The sequence below is a fragment of the Wyeomyia smithii genome, chromosome 1 (genome assembly GCF_029784165.1).
Source record: "Wyeomyia smithii strain HCP4-BCI-WySm-NY-G18 chromosome 1, ASM2978416v1, whole genome shotgun sequence".
NCBI lineage: Eukaryota > Metazoa > Arthropoda > Insecta > Diptera > Culicidae > Wyeomyia > Wyeomyia smithii.
In genome coordinates this window covers 11,001,420-11,014,738 of record NC_073694.1, presented here as the reverse complement: position 1 = coordinate 11,014,738, position 13,319 = coordinate 11,001,420, and the positions used below count along the sequence as shown (strand labels likewise).

At 34.0% G+C, this 13,319-nt stretch overlaps 1 protein-coding gene across 6 annotated transcripts in view; it reads right to left on the bottom strand.

The window, feature by feature from the left end:
- The window catches only part of LOC129718356 (calcium/calmodulin-dependent protein kinase type II alpha chain), a 134,707-nt gene that overhangs the window by 41,068 nt on the left and 80,320 nt on the right, over positions 1 to 13,319 (bottom strand). The gene's annotated exons all lie outside the window — the stretch shown is intronic.

The window sequence follows — 13,319 nt, the reverse complement described above, 5'->3', positions numbered from 1 at the left end:
ATGAACACTAATTGACAACCTATAATTTTGCGGGGTGCCGTGACTACTGTCAGGCCAAGAAAAATCAGCGTAACTCGAGCGAGGCAGAATGTGTCAGTTAGTTCTATCATCAAATAAATACACGGTTGGCCTCCATTAGGCGCGCTCATCAAAACAAACAAATTTTTCCGTTCGCCAGTCATTCCGATAGTTTTCGGGCTGCGAATGGATTTGACCTCAAGGCGTCGCGTGAGAGAAGGGAAAACACGGAAGCGCTGTTGCTGTGTTTGGTTTGCTATCGTTGTTGTTTTTAGCTCGAACGCCGGAGAAATTTATTTAATTTATGATTCCATAAACAACACTGGAGACGCAGGGTTGATTGATGGATTCACGTACATCATAATTTTCAGATCAGATCAGAGAAGATCTTTTTTGATACGAAACAGCACAGAAGCATGCCATTACCATTTTTTGTTTTTTAAATAAGATTTGGTGTTTCTTGTATTGCTACTCTGCACTAAGCCAGAAGTTTACCTTCTTTCAGAAATATTCCACGAGAACTTTGATTGCAACACGGACGAACAGTGGAATCATTGATCCATGCTCTTACTCTTTTTTTCATTTTTGAAGTAGAACACTTCTCTCAGGAAGTTAGGGATGTAAAATGAAAATCTAAAACCAAAAACAGTGAAAAATATGTCCAATTCCAAATGCTAATAAATCGGTTAGTATTCGATGGATTTCCTTCGTTCTTGCAGCAATAGATTCCCAAAAGAAGATAATTGTAATTTTATTATTCACACTATTGTACTATTGAAAATAGTCAAGCCTTATCAAAACGAAAAGTTCAACCTCTGATTGGTCGTTATATGATTGCTTCCCAAGCACGGTCGACAGAATCATATACCTTGCAATTTAAAACATGCTATTTGGCCTATATAAGAGCCTGTTTCAGCCGAAGCCGCTCATAATAGTTCTAGACAGCGACAACAGCAGTCGTCCTCCCTTAGCAGCAGCACTAGCAGTGCAGTGGATACCAGCGATGGCGGAAAGTGGCCACAGCTGTGGCGTAGCAATGGATAGCGCACTAGTTGCAGCGGATTCCAGCAACGATAGCAGCTGGGCCAGCTGATGCAGGGACAGTGGATACCAATGGCAGCGTATAGTGGTCGCAACTGTGGCATGGCTCTGGATAGCGCACTAGTTGCTGGTGATGCAGTGAGGCACTTTAGTGAAATGCAGTCTCTGTGCGATAGTGGGCACTAGTAAATGCATTCAATGAAAAGTTGATTCATTTTGACAACACGTGAGCCGTCTAGTTGTGAGTGTTATATCAGCATTTCATTGTTTACTTTATCACAAGGAATACTTTGTTCGACCTGTCAATGATAACGCAAACATGTGATCGGCATCTTATCCGATACTAAAATGAACAACAAATTGTCCTTTTCAGGATGAAATAAAAACTTAAACTTGATTGAAGAGTTAATATTTTCTAATGAGTTAATTCACATTTTTAAATTTGTAAAAGTTATAAATTTACTTCATCTCCGTGTCTCAAAACGTACTGAATTATCTTTTCCTTCAGTGATGAGCACGACATCCGAAAAATTTTCATCTCAAAATTTAAAAACTGTCAAGCCCCAACCATGACAAGCAACTTACTATATTATTGAAAATGGTCAATCCTTGTTGAAGCGCAAGATTCGATTGATCTGATTAGTCAACGTTTATTTACTAGGACAAATGACTGACACGCAAGCAGCCGGGTTATTTTTCTTGTAAAAGTATTCTACTTCAACCTTGCGGTCGTGGATTTGCACACAACCCCTCCTGTTATTTAGTATGGTAATTCTCACAGCACTGTAATGGATGAATTCCTTTTCATATGGCAGAACTATCATTTGAATTTCTGCCACGCATATGTAACCTGCGGAACAGTACAATTCGAAGTTATAAATTCTGATCCACCAGCTTAAGTGTAAGATCTTATGGTTAAAAACTCATGGCATGGCCATCAGAACCGTACAATGCTTTGAACGGGCACGAAATTACGCTCCAGCAGCGCGCTTAACTGAATCTTACACTGCCTTCAAAGCTTCGAAGCATCGCACACTGTTTCCAAAGCTGCAAAAACGTGATCGAAATTATTTTGACCCAAAAAAATAAATTTTAGAGCCTAGTGCCTTCAGAAAAGTTCATTCAATATTATTCTCCGTTTTATAAAAGTTATAATTTTGTGATTAATCCACTTAACAGTGAGAAGCGAATCTTACTTTTTTAACTCTTGCATATAAAATTCACTATGTTCGGCAAAGTTGTTGCACATTTTATAAGAAACAACTTTCTCAAAAGTACCATACTTCTATCTGCTATTTCAAATGGACTTTTGTGGAGGTTTCTACAGATGGCCACTAAAAATCATTTTTTTGATATAACATTCAGTGGCGATTTTCTACAATTTTCCAATATTCTACATTGTTGTTTACTATCAAAAAACACACAATTTCATTCAAGAAAGTTTATTTTCATCTCTCATATCAGTTATTGACGATTTTTACTGAAACAATGCATTAATTTACTAGCAGATACCTTTAAAATCTGCAAATATCTGCAGACTAAACCTTTTCTATATTTAGGTATAAGTAAAACGTCATTTAGTCCAGATATAGGCATTTGTCTCTCGCTGTCTGATATTTGTAAATAAATAAATGCATTATTTTAATAAAAATCTTTATTAACTAAATAAACTTGAGAGATAAGAATCAAATTTCTTCGATGAACTTGTAGTTAACAACATTGAAAGTTATGCTAAAAAAAATGATTTTAGGGGCATTCTAGAGAAAAATTTACAATAGTTTATTTAAATTAGCAGACGTATAGTGTCTTCAACAAAGTTGTTTATTTTTATAAAATGTGCAAAAACTTTACTCAGAAAAGTGGATTTTTATATGCAAAAATGAGAAAAATACAACTTATTTCTCAATTTTAGGTACATTATTCACAAAATTTCAACCTCTACAAAATGGGAAATAATTAATAGAACAACTTTACTGAAGACACTACAACTTCTAAAATTTTATTTTTTGAATTAAGAGTAATTAGTGTAAATTAGCGCATCATTCTAGTAAAAATCGTCAACAACCAAAAATATATGTGAGATAAAAATGAACTTTCTTTGAAGATATTGTTTGTTTCGTTGTAGCAAACAATTTTGTCTCTACAAAAAAATCTCTACATTTAAAAATTTTAGAAAATCATTACATAGAAAAAAAAGATTTTTAGTATTAATCTATGGAAAACTCCACAAAAGTCCATTTAAATGGATGAATAGAAGTATGATGCATCATGATGTCTTCAACAAAGTTGTTACTTTTAAAATTCGCTACAGCTTTGCTGAACAAAGTGGACTTTTATATTTCAAAATGAGAAAACTAAAATTCGTTTCTCACTGTTAAGTGGATTAATCATGCAATCGCAACTTCTATAACAAGAGAATAATTAATGGAACAACTTTGCTGAAGACGTTATGGATCTAAAATCAATGTCTTTGGGTCAAAATAATTTCGATCACGTTTTTGCAGCTTTGGAAACAGTGTGCATCGGTGGCAACAGTGTTTTGAGTATACTTATGATTTTATCTCTTTAACGGTACAAAGTTTTTGATTTTTTCTGGCATGAAGAGATTTAGCTGAATTGGTTTTATCCTATCTTTAAAAGTATCTCCCCAGCTGGTCTCGAGGTACGATGCTGGCTAACAAGCCAGTCGTCGTAGGTTCGAGTCTTGACTCGGGAGAGACTGTTAGTGTCAGTATGATTGTAGCGCTAGCCCAGCATTGTCCTGTACACTTAACGGTTGGCTGCGAAGTATGTGTATAGTAAACAGAAGGTCAAGTTCCGAATCGGAATGTAGCACCAAGGCTTTGCTTTGCTTTTTTAAAAGTAAAAAAAATACTATTATAATCAGTAGTTTTGAAGAAAGTTATTTTGCTCCATTCTGAGGTTCTCTGTGTTTTTTCCGAAAAAAAAGCTCAATGCTATTTAGAAGAAACTATAACTGGATGGCTTTCCGGGTTGCTAAACTTTCTATTTTTCTTCTCAGGCAGTGTGTAATGCAATTTTAAATGTTGTATTTAGGAAGTTAACGATGTGAAATGCGTTCAGGTGTTTGCCGTAATACCTTTTGAACGACACTAAAAATCATTCCAAATATTTTGAGCCATCTTCGAAATATTTTGTAGTGGTTTAGTTTTTACAGTTAAGTTGAAGGTTTTGCTTCATTTTTGTATTCGTTCTATCTCTGTTGTGTCATTTTGGTCTGATTTTTACCTAAACGATACTAAAGTTTATTATATTTTTGTCCTATTTTTCTCTTGCTTGCGTCTCATTTTCATCTTATTTTTGTCTAAATAGTGTTTTCATTGTTGTCTCATTTTCATTTCTTTTCTGATGCCTCTCTCTTTCTGGTAATTTTCACTATATTCATAATTTTGACTCACTTTTTACTTGGTTTTGTTTCATTTTCGACCGACTTGCAACTAACTATTCTGGTAATTTTCACTATATTCATAATTTTGACTCACTTTTTACTTGGTTTTGTTTCATTTTCGACCGACTTGCAATCAACTATTTCGTCACATTTGTCTTAGTTTTGTTTTTATCTTATATTTGTTACAACTTTGTCTCATTCTTGTCTTATTTTTTACCTTGATTATTTTAGTGTTTCTTATCATTCCACAATGGTCCAGAAATCAAATTTAGGAGGAATTTTGGGTCTAGAGCACTATAGCAATGTTTTAGAGAAAAACTTTCTTCTGCAATGTTGTTACATATGATAAAGCGCTTATTGGAAAAGTATCAAAAATTAGGGTGACCAAAATTTTCTTTGCAATCAAATATCTAACTTTTTTATCTTTGTGAATATAAGAAAAATTTATTCTACAATGTTATAGCTCCATTAATTTTCAGTAACTTTGTGGAAAATTTTTTTTCTCTATCTTTGAAAACCATCGATTAACATTGAAAAAAACACATTTTGCGCTCTAACTTCTTTATTTCAAGTTTTACCTTAAAACTGTCTGAACGAAGCTTTATGAGTAACAATTTGCAATGCTGACACCGTAAATATCTCAATTATACTTAAAGTTATCAATGTTTTTCATCATAAAATATGCGTTTTTCATTTGTTTGTCATTCTTTTTGGGGCAAAAATAAAAAAATATCTCTTGGTCTCATTTTGAAAAGAATACTTGACTCTGCAAATGGAGGAATTTTTAAACATATGTTATTTTTGAAATTTGAGTAAATACAATTTAAAAACATAACAAAAATTTCAATAATTTTATATATTGTGCATATACAAGCATGCAGATTTATTTTCTCTATTTTTTTCCTTTAATATATTTTTTCTTATAAAATAATTAACTGTAATTTGATCCAAGAAGATCGAAAATCGATCAACTGGTTCAAAAGTTATGAATTTTTCGATATAAAATACATCCAATACATGAATGTTATGTAGAATACGTTTTTCTTCTTTCTACAAAAACAAAAAAAGGTAAATGCTTGATTGCATCGAAATTTTGGTCACCCTAATTTTTAATAATTTTTCAATAAGCGCTTTATCATATGTAACAACTTTGTAGAAAAAAGTTTTTCTCTAAAACATTGCTATAGAGCTCTAGACCAAAATTTCTTCCTAATTTTGGTTTCTGGACCATTTTCCATTCTTCAGTCATTTTTGTCTGATCTTGTACTTTATGTTTGCTCCATTTTGTTATAATTTAATCTCGTTTTTCATTCTGTTTTTTTCACATTTTAGTTTTGTTTTCATCTCATTTCTAACCTATGTTTGTCTAAACCATTGTTTTATTTTCGAGTAATTTTTATCCCATTTCTGTCTCATTTTCGTCTCTCCGTATTTCTAACATATTCATTAAATTTTTGTTCAATTTTAACTGCTTTTTTACTTATTTTTGTATCACTGTTGCCACGCTTTGCTCACTTTTTTGCTTACGCCTTTTTTTATTTTTGGTTTATTTTTGTCCAATTTCTTGTTTTATTTTATACTCATTTTTGACTTCTTGTTATCAATTATTGTTTCTTTTTTCTCTTATTTTTTGTAATAATTATATTATTTTCAACTTACTTGTTATTTTTTCATTTCCACATGTTTGGTTTATCTCTATTTAACTTTTGTTACAACTTTGTCTCATTTTTGCCTTATTTTTGATATTGTAGGTTTCTGTCTTATATCTGTCTTTTTATGTCTGCCTTATTTTCATCCAATCAAACTCGTCATTAACGATACATTTTTGTCTGATTTTCACCGAATTTTTGCATTTTTACATTTTTCAGTTTTTCTGTTATTTTTTATTTTGTTTTGTCGTTTTTGGTTTGCTTTTGTCTCAATTTTATCTTGTTTCTGCCATGTTATTGTTTCGCCATTTTTTCTCTCATTTTGTCGTATTTTCGTCTCACTTTTGACTTTTCTTAATTGATTATTCTCATATTTATTAAGTTTATAACTGACAACGTTTTGTCTCATTTTGTTGTGCCTAATTTTTGTCTCAGTTTTAGCCTTATTTTTCTAATTTTTTTAAATTTTGGTTTAACATTTGTCTTATTTTTGTATCGTTTCTAGCAGCTTTTTTTTCAATTTTCCGCTTACCACAACACTTGTCACTGTTTGACATTTTTAACCTTTTATGATGTTTTCCACTGTTTGGTTCAATTGTTGTCTCAGTTTTTTTTTCAACACTTTTTTTCATATTTTTGTTTTTTTTTTTAATTTTTATCTTACAGTTACCTAAGTTTTGGTCTTGTTTTTCTTTTATTTTGTCTCATTTTTATTTTATTCTCATCTAAATTTTCATTTCATTCCTGATTCATTTTTGTTTCTGATTATTACATTCATTACATTCAATTTTAATTTTCTTATGACTCATTTTCGTATCATTGTTGCCACATTTTTGTCCCATACACGCTTTTTTTGTTTTGTTTTCGTTTAATTTTTATCTCCTTTTTGTTTAATTTTTGTTTCCATTTTAGTTTTATTTTTTTTTTCTTTAATTATTTCCGTCTCATTTTCGACACAATTTTTCAGATTCTTAACTGATTTTCAACTTTTGATTATCTTTACTGTCGCTTTACGCTCAACAGTCCTAGGTAAAATTTTGTGTTTGCTTGTTTTTTTTTTTTTTGTGAAAATGTCCTTTTTGGTATGCTCTTCAAGAATAGCCATTCAAATCAAGTTTGTGGAAATCAAACCTTACTTTTTTAATGGCTTTTCTTGACCCATTCCCGCAAAAAAAAAACAAGAAAACACCAAAATTTTACATAGGACTGTTATGCGAATAGTGGCAGTTTATCCCGTTTTTATTTTTTTTTTGTTGTTATTTATATCTCATTTTTTGTCCAAGATATTGTTTCATTTCTGTATAGGCTATCTCCCAGTTGTTCTCGAGGCACGATGCTGGCCTATCAAGTCAGTCGTCTTTTTTTTTGTTTCATTTTTGGCAAATGTTTATTCAATATTAATTTTATTTTTAGATGTTGTCTTATTATTGGCCATTTCGTCCATTTTTAACTTTTGCCTTCATCTTTACTGTCATTCTGTTCTCTCACACTGTCCTAATGTTATCTTAAGTTCAACATATTTTAAACTTATTTTTGTCTAATTCGTTTTCTGTTTTTTTTTTCGCCTATTTAACACCACAACTATTGTCACTGCTTGACACTTTTAATTTTTTTACCATTTATTTATGTATTTTTTAACACATTTTCTGTTTTTATCTCACAGTCACCTAAGTTTTAATCTTAAGTGACGAATGACTAAAAGTTAAAGTCACTATATTGAAATAAATAAATAATAAGATTAAGTCTTATTTTTTCTCTTATTTTGTCACATTTTTATTTTATTTTACAAATTTATTCCGGATACAAATTCATTCCGGATTAATTTTTGTCTCTAGTTTTTTTTTTTACCAAATGCATTCAATTTTCATTTTCTCATGTCTCATTTTTTGTATTATTGTTGACACAATTTTGTCTCATATATTAATTTTGTTTATGTTTTGTTTTCGCTTAATTTTTATCTAATTTTTTTTCATTTTAGTATTACTTTTAACTAATCACATTGTTATCTAATAATTGATTTTTAACTAATTTTGGCCATTTTCTCTCGTTGTTGTTTTTGTTTTTTTTTACTTGTTTTTAATTTTTTTCTGTTTTGGTCCAAGTCATTGCTTAATTTTTGAATCATTTATGTATTATTTTTGTTTCATTATCGACATGTATTTATTCGAGATTAGTTTCATTTTTAGTTAGTTGTTGTATCTTCGCTTCCTCATACTGTTTCATTTTTATCTCATTTTTAGCATGCTTTTGGCTAATGTTGTATTCATTTATTTGTCTCCTGTTTTGTTTCTATCTTATTTTTTTATATCATATACAGTCATGCAGAAAATGATAGATACACTTGCAGTTTTGGTTAATTTTCCATATTTGCGCTCTGATTTAAGTTGCTATATGATGTTATATTACGTCATTACGATCTGCAGACACTCTCTTTCAAAGAGGAACGGACGAATAACTGGAAAGCATCATCTAAAGAATGAAACAGACTTATGGAACGTCGGAAATGCAGCTTCTACTCGCGAAAACTTGGTGGTAAACACACCACGTAGAATAAATATGCTTTTACAAAACAAAGGACAGACCACGAAATATTGAAAGAGAGCTTTGTAACGTAAAAGGTCACTTTGCTAACGATATGTAGAGAAATAAAGCTTATTTGGAATGCTTTGTATATATATTTCAATAGTGTATTTATTTTCTTCGCCACCTAAAAAACACTACCTCACGCATAAATTTTTCCGGAATCACCGACACAAAAAAATTCCAGTTATTTCTCCGTTCCTCTTTGAAAGAGAGTGTCTGCAGATCGTAATGACGTAACATAACATCATATAACAACTAAAATCAGTGTCCAAAATATGGAAAATTAACCAAAACTGCAAGTGTATTTATTATTTTCTCCATGACTGTATTTGTGAGAGTTTTGACACATTTTCATTTGATGTTAGTTTCTGTTTCTTACTATCTCAATTTGAATTTACTTTTGTTCTATTTTTATCTAAATTGCTGTTTTCTTTTCCATCATTTTGACACATCACATGCGAGCACGCCTGGCACAGACTTCTTGAGTAGACACCAGGGTTGATATTTGTTGACAGTCTTGAGTGAAAGTGAAAAAAGGCATCCAGAAACGTTATTTTTTTACAATCTTTTCAGAGTTCTCCCTTCCCGCTTTTTGCATGGAAGTGAACTGTCAAAACACCTCATCATATTTCATGCGATGAAAGCAAGACAACAAAATCAGTTTATCAGTTAACGAAGATTGTCAAGGCATCGGTCAGTGTCAATGAAAAAGTGTTTCGGTGAGGTTTATTTTGGTTGAGTAGACTGTTTGTTTTTCTTTTTCGCTTTGAAGTGAAGATCATTTGGTTGGATTTGTCGTCAAATTTTATTCCGTGACCATGAACGATGCGCGCGATCTATTTCATCTGAGTATAACAGCACGTTACTAGGACGAAAATCTAGTGTATCTGAAAGAGTGCTGCGATCATTGGAAGTGAAAATTGAAAATGATTGGCTGTAATTTTCGAAGAATTTTGCTGGGGAAAATGACTTTTATCAACACTGGTAGACACCATCTGCTTGCTGTGATATCCTGTATACAGTGGTAGACATTCGTTTACCCGCACCCTATTTTTTCTCAATATTCGAAAAAATAGATCAGTTTTTTGTTCAGTTTTGCTGATAAATAACGAAGGTTGTTTATTTTCATCAAATTTATTATTAAAAAACAGTAACAGTTCACTTTTTGTACTCAAAACGATTCAAAAGTGTGAAATTTGGGTAGACATTCGTTCAGCCGCATCTTCAAATATCGAGAAAAACAAACATTGTGTGGCAAATTTACAGTTCAATCGGTGTCTAATATTTAGTATGTCCCTCTCTATTTCGGATCACTTGAAAAATTCTATTCGGCATCGAGTCAGACAGCTTCTGAAGTGTTGCCATCTCAATTTTAGCCCAACACTCCTAAATTACTGCCTTGAGGCTGGAAATGTTGTCAAACTGTCGTCCGTTTGCTTAGACCATGCCGGCCAAGATTCCCCAGAGGTTCTCTATGGGATTGCAATCGGGACTGCAAGCTGGCCATTCAAGGAGCGGAATGTCCCTCTCAGCAAACCATGCCTTTGATTGCTTGGAAACGTGGATCGACGCGTTAGCCTGCTGAAAAACGATACCCTCGGAAGCGTTATTCTCAATATGGCCAATCAAAACGTCCTCAAGTAGCTCAAGGTACTTCTCGGAGTTCATTCGGGTGGAAACGAAACTAATGGGAAGCTTGCTGTAATAGGAAAAGGCTCACCAAACCATCAAACTTCGCCACCTAAGTTTCGCTTCGATCTCACGACATTCTGTTGACTTAAATCGTGCCAATAGCAACTGTAACAGTCCGGGCCATCCAAATTGAACTTTTTTTCGTCGGAAAACACAACATTTCGCCATTCTAGTTTCCATTCCATGTATTGCCGGGCGAAATTGAGACGGTTCTGCTTATGGGTGGCGGTCAGTTTCGGCTTCCCTTGCAGTTTCTTCCATTTAATGTTTGGTGACTCGTGCAAGATGCGCGCAATATGCCTCTTCGTTACTGCCCAGTCAACATTTTCATACGTATAATTATGTTTCAATTCCAATATCCACACTCATATATAACATACAAACTCGCACTTTTTTGGAGGCGATATACGTACTGAGGAATAATAGTATGCAATTCATTGATATACGTATCTAAATACGATAATTTCCGATTGAAAATGATTTGTTTCACACTATCTTACAATTATAAGTCTACAATCGTAAATCAGTTAGACTCCATCATGATATACAATTAAAACTGAGTTTCTGCGCATGATAATAAGTGTGGTATACGATTTCGAACTCGTTAAGATATATTTGCGATAATTTTCGTACATTGATATACGATTTGTGATTAACTGGGTGGAACACCCAATTCTACCTTAATTTGAGCGCAAGACAATCGTTTCTTGGTTGCTTCGTGTCTTATTTGACCTTTAAGACGCAAAGTAACTTTAGTGTTCCCTTTTGTTGGTCGTTTTATCCCATATTGCGGACCCTTTTTCAAGAAATCCCGTACAACTTTCTCAGATCGACCAATTTTCGTTGCGATTGAGCGATTAGAAAGCTGTTCTTCTTTCAAAATCATTATTATTTTTCGCTCCTCCTCCGCCAATCGAGTACCTTTCGCCATTCTTTTAGATTAAACGTGAATTACTAATCGGAATGATTTCTTAAATTGTACATTTACTATTTACCTTGTAAATTGAACACTCCACAGTAATTTTTCGAAAAAAACACAGATAAAGCCTCGGTGATTATACGAAAACCTGATTTTTATGCCCTGCGGCTAAACGTATGTCTCGGGGAAAAACGACGCTTGAATGTTTACATCCACTGATGCTGTCTTGTGCGTATGTGAGCGTGACAGGTGTCCTTCCAATAAAAGTGACTGAAATATACTACCACTACAACAAACAAGTATCCCGATAAAAAGAATATTCCTAATTGTTTTGTAAGTGGTTCAAGTTTTTTTCAAATGCGGCTAAACGAATGTCTATCACGGTAGCAGTGGCAAAAAAATGACAGAATCTCCCCGTCCCAATAGGTCAACTAACGTTTGCTTCTATGAGCCTAGACTATATTGATGTCTTGAAGGTGAAGCTTTTTCGGAAAGTTCGTAACCACCTCCATTATCAGACAGTTTTACGTTCTGCTGTTAGAATGTTATTAAAACTGATGTCTTGATGTAAAACATGCTGGCACTGGCAACAGTACTGCACCGAGCAATGTACGAATAAAGCGCTGGTCACCCGTCGTCTATCAGTGCAGTAGAACTCGATATTCATTTGTGTGCAGCCAAGCCAAGTGAAGACTACATTTCCGTTGCCGACGCACAGTGGGGCGTGTTGGGTTAACGTGTAGGTATCGTTTTGCGATCTGGAACACAATCGAATTGCCGTTTGAATTGTCTTCTTCTTATTTCGTATATGTAGTAGCAAATATCAAAATTCAATATGATTATTCAGGTGCCGCAAAATACGCTGCGCCACCGGGGACAGAAAAATTCTGTACGTGTCGGTAGAGACGGATATCAGGGTATATAAATTAGGTTCATTGTACAGATAAAATGCGTTGTTTATATTTGAACTCTACACTCTGTTTTTCTCATGTCCATTTAAATGTAAAAATACATTTTGGTTCAAAAACTGTAATTTTTTATTGTTATTTTTTCCACGAATTTGTACCTGCAGGAAAATTTTATTATGTGACATCTTTGCCGCTTAATGATCGGAGAGTGAGACATCTTTCACAAGACAAATAAATATTGTTTTATTTCTACTAAATCGTACTCAATTTAGGTCTGTATAGAAGCTTGCCTTTTCGGAGAAAATTGACTGTATTAGAATGAAAGGTTTTCATCAATGTTGAAGAGAATATTTTTTTCTTCTAAAATAGAGTGCTGCAAATAAATAATCAAAATACAGACCCCGTTTAGTTCCAAGTCGTTTGAGGTGTCGTTTGATGAATTGAGGCTGATGACCTGATATTACTACCCGAGTAATTAGAGGCTTAGTACTGCTTAGATCATGATCACTATACATATTACCGGTGGGGACGGGACACGAGGCATATGGACGCTAGGCATATGGATGTTAGGCATAGTATGCTAGGCATACAGACGCGAGGCATAATGGATGTGAGGCATAATGGATACGAGGCATACTGCCACAAGGCATAACGGACGCAAGGCCGAATGGACGCGAGGCCGAATGGACGCGAGGCCGAATGGACGCGAGGCCGAATGGACGCGAGGCCGAATGGACGCGAGGCCGAATGGACGCAAGGCCGAATGGACGCGAGGCCGAATGCGATGTTGTACGATCGCATGAGATCCAATTATGTAGCTCAGGTGTTATTATATTCCTAAAAAGTTTAAGTTGGGTATAATACCTTTTCTTGAAATCATGCGGCGAAGACGCATAATCGAGGGCAAGGAAACGAGGCGGCACTAAGCCGCCGTGGTTTCCGCAGTCCGAGCCGGCCGCCGACCCGCCGTCGGAAGCGGCGGCCTCTCGCACCCAAACGACTGATCTACTGGTTTGCTAGGTCTACTCAAACAGAGTTTTCTTCCCTTAGTTAAGTCCGAACGAGCGGTAGCGAGTAAGGACAGCATTCGCTCGGACAGC